Here is a 4941-nt window from a genome sequence, read left to right on the forward strand (position 1 = left end):
TTCTCAAATGTTTTGTTTGTTTGTAGCAAATTTTATTATGGAGAATATTGCAACAGATGCATAGGATATTAGCAGCCTTGCCTATATAAGAATGATTTCGAATTTTCGGAAGCAGTGTCGATGGTACTTACTTACTATTCCATTGATCGTAAAAGTTGGGCTCAACCAGCGACCGAGCGATAAAGTCGCTGAACACTGGTAGTTCGGTCCTAGGTTCAAATCCCGCGAACGGGCTGGCTGCATGGGCGTTTTCGTGGTTTTCCCCATATGTAACGTGTATACGAGACAGTTTCACCTAGAAAGTACTCCACAAAGGCATCCTTCTGCTTAGGCAGATAGCCCTCAAAGCTTTGTCATAATCACATAAACCAAACCGCAAAATTTGGCTAACATCGAACCATGAAAGTTGGTGGAGATCGCACCAAAGTTGCATGAATCATTCGTGTTGAATTCTGAAAGTTTGGTTTGGTGTGTATCATTTCTAAACCTTCAGAAGTTTCGAGGGCTATCTGCCTAAGGAAGGGATGCCTTCGTGGAAGACTTTCGATTACTGTGTTATTTCAACTATTGTTACGTTCTGCTTGTTCTTAACTATAATGTTAAGCCCTCATTCTACCGAAAGTAATGTCTAGAAGGCTATGTGCAAAACTTCCCAATTGTTACAGTCTATTATTATTTTATTGGCCGTATTTAGCTGACCATATCATAAGTATTAACACGGAATTTCTTTTGGATGTTAGGATCCCAGAACTTTGAAAATAAAGGACGAAAGTCACAAATTTTAATAATTTTTACTTCCAGAATGAAAGAAATAATATAGCAGTAACATTTAATTGCTATCTTTGTTCATAAAAAACAAAAGTCTCTAATCAGGAATCAGTCCTGATTGCATCAAACTCACGTGCAGATATTATGAGTGTGTCGTTATGTCATGTTTATCAGACACACACACACACACACAAAAAAAAAAAAAAAAAAAAAAAAAAAAAAAAAATCTGAAATGTTTCAGATTTTAAATTACGTCCAAAGGGGCGTTTTTTAACATTTTGTGTGTTACCTTTCTTTATTAAATATCATGTTCTTCGCACTTAAACCATAAGATCCAGTGCAACACCAATATCGCAAAATAGTTTTAAAACGAACATATCTTTAGAATTTCCGATACAGAGACTCACGCGCTGGAGATATAAATGTTTTTTCTGCACAACGTTGCCATTGCTCGCTTTTAAATAGTTGAGTTTGTTACTCAAAAATTCGTTAAAGTTTTACAAAATATGAAATCGATAATAAAACAAATTCCAAATTTCAAATTTGGGATTCCAGATGCCCATATTCGTAGTAGGATTACGTCATTCAAAATTCGATTGTTGTATGTACCGTTGTTTTATCACAATACGAGAAATATACATATATTTATGCAGATTTTTCATTATTTAATTTCTTCAAATATAATGCAGGACTCTAACATTTTGTGGCAACAGTTTGAAAAGTGAACCGACATTTATGAGTCCGACGCGAAATGCCAAAACGAAAGCAATAGTCCTTCGGGACTCAAGTCCCTTTGGACTTAAAAAAAAAAAAAAAAAAAATTTGACTGCACAATTTTAAAGTATTAATAATTTATGATAATATTCGTATGCTATTCGTAATGCAGCACCGAGTTTATACAACACTAAGTCTTTTAAGTCAAATATTTTTTAAACCATAAGTGTATTTGATATGGGGGACATTTGTTATACGAACCTCTAGTGTATTAAATTATTTAAGGTTAAAAAAAAGACCTGTAAAAGTTAAAGAAGAAAAACTTTAAAAGTTAAAAGAAAATGGAGTTTTACGGGCAGTTTGCCAAACAATGGTAACGGTAAGTATAATAATGAACAAAATTTTGTTAAGATAATAACTAATTTTATAGTAAATTAATTCGATATAAATAAGAAAACAATGGGGAAAAATTAAAAAAAAAAGAATCTCAGATTTACTATTTTTTCATTTGCACATATACACGTTTCGAGACCATTTGGATTATTGTCCCATTGGACTGAAAATATTTAAAAAGAGCATATCTTTAGAATTTCAGATAGATATCTTCGCGCGCTGGGGATAATGTTTTTTCCACAGAGTGTTGCCATTGCTCTCTTTGAAATTGTGTTTCTTACTCAAAAATACGTTAAAGCTTAAAAAATATGATATGAATAATAATAAAAAAAAATCCGAATTCAAGATTCGGGCTTCCAGGGGGCTCATATGTGGGTGGAGGACTACGTTGTTCAAAATTTACTGGCTCTAGGTACTGTTGATTTTTCACATGCGAGACACATACATACATTCACGCAGATTCTTCATCATTTAATTTCTTTAAAGATAATACAGGGCGATAACATTTGGTGTCAACAGTCTGAAAAGTGATATAAAGCTTTTAGTGATTCAACGCAAAATGTTTTGAGACTAATAGTCCTTAGTAATTATTATTTATAATAATAATTATTAGCAATAATTTATAATTATTATTAACAATTATTATTAGTTAATAATTATTAATGCACAACAAATTCCAAAGTCCAAATTTTTATTTTCTGTTATGTCAGAATTTGAAAACAGCGAAAACTGATGATTCGTAATATGTCTTGAGGTATAATAGGTGCTGCTTAATGTGATCCCATTTATCCACGGCTCTTTTGATAATATTGACCAAATTATTGCATTAAACGATTAGAAATAATTATTCTTCAGAACAGCAATGGATTTCAACTAATTCAATATAAATTCAACAAGAAACATATAAATAAGTATTTTCACAGCATGTTGATTAGGAAAATGCAAAATTTGTTTATGAATTGGATTTAATGTTATAAGATATTTTCTTCCTCCTATCAACATGCCTTCGTGGTATAATGGTAGCACACTCGATGCATATTCGAGAGGTGCAGGGTTCGAGTCCCGGCTAGAGCACTGCACATTTTTCACATCTCCTGCTGAAAATAATCTGATGTCTCTACATTGACACCCGAACTAAGAGGTGGTGGACGATAATTCGTCACCACAAGTATTTAACGATTGGCTCTCCTCATTCCCAGTCGCGCTTTAAAACGGTGAATATATAAGGTATTTTCTCCGTCTTTTCTACGTACCTCCGTGGCGTAATTGGAAACATATTCGGTGAGTATTCGAGAGTTTCAGGGTTCGAATCCCGGCGAGGGCACCTGCTTTAAAAAAAATAAATGTGAAAGGTTTTAAATTACAGGGCGCTTTTTTAACATTTTTGTGTTACCTTTATTTATTCAATATCATGTTCTTCGCACTGAAATATTAAAATTAAGTTCAAGAGCAATATCGCAAAATAATTTTAAAATTAGCATATCTTTAGAATTTCCGATACACAGTTCCGCGCCCTGGAGATAAAAAGTTTTTTTTTTTTTTCTTTTTCTTTTTCTTTTTTTTTTTTTCCGTAGAGTGTTGCTATTGCTCGCATTTGAATTGCTGAGTTTGTTAATCAAAAATTCTTTAAAGTTTTACAAAATATGAAATAGATAATAAAACAAATTCCGAATTCCAAATTTATGCTTCCTGATGCCCATATTCGCAGGAGGATTATGTTATTCAAAAATGGGTGGCTATAGGTACCGTCCTTTTATCACAATGCGAGAAACATACATATATTTATGCAGATTCTTCATTATTTGATTACTTTAAATATTATGCAGCGCGGTAATATTTGGTGGCAACAATTTGAAAAGTGAAATAACGCTTGTAGTGAATCAACGCAAAATGCCATAACGAAATAACTAGTCCTTCTGGGCAAATAGCCCCATTAAAATAAAAAAAAAAAAAAAAAAAAAAAAAAAAAAAAAAAACTAATGACTACAATGTTTTTAACGGAAGTTCACTTATGAACTGTTCATTAGTTCATAATATTTTTGAAAATTATTTGACCTGTGCTAAACCCCAGATCTTAATACTCGGAGGTATGAAATTTTAAATTAGGTAGAATATGAGCCCTGATACATGTTTTTAGATTCCCTCCCCCTTTCTGTCAAGAAACATATTTTGCAGAATTTTTTTTTTTGGGGGGGGGGCTTCTAAAAAGAGGGACTTCACCCTCGAGGTGAGGAGGTCTTGATTCTGAGGGTCTGCTCGTCTTCAAAATCGATAGAATTGTTCAAAATCTACATCAAACTAAAGCTGCTTCTTCCCCTTATCTATATCTATCCAGCTTTAGATAAGGGTGAACGTGGCGCTAAACCAATTAACCATAATGGTAAAGTGGTGGTGCCCACGTCCTCCGTCACTAAACTAAACACTAAACTATTTATATCTATCTATATACTATAACTATATATATATATATGCAAAATACTACTGACTAAATACTCACGAGATCTCCGAAACTATATATCCGATTGGCTTGAAATTTTGCATAGTTACTCATTCCACGATGTAGACGGGCATTAAGAATGGATTTTACTTAAACCCTATCCAAAATGGATTTTTGTTATACAATAGAAGTTTCTCATACACTTGGTTTTCAAATTCAAGTTCAGAATTTTCTTTTATTGTTGCCTAAACTAGATATGAAATACAATGATGCCAATGAATGCATTTTCCTTTAAAATTATTAAATTGGTAAAGTAACTTGCATCTATCCAATTGATACAAACAACATTTAAATAATAAGGTTAATAATAACATTTATATTTAACTGTTAAGATAAGTTTCATGAAAATACATTTTATTATTAAGATAAATACATTATTGTGATGAAAAACAAAAATGTTGTTATTATTTATAAAAATTACCATGCATAAAAAATCGAGGAAAATAATTATAATTGATTAAAAAATTTGATAACAAAGATAATAATATTTATTTTCATGAAACTCATGATAACAGTAAATATATATAAACCTTAGTTTTATGTTGGCAATTTTTCGGGGTGTAGGCCTA

Source organism: Stegodyphus dumicola, chromosome 1 (assembly GCF_044657685.1).
Source record: "Stegodyphus dumicola isolate Sdum_Otavi_A_Nest chromosome 1, ASM4465768v1".
Lineage (NCBI taxonomy): Eukaryota > Metazoa > Arthropoda > Arachnida > Araneae > Eresidae > Stegodyphus > Stegodyphus dumicola.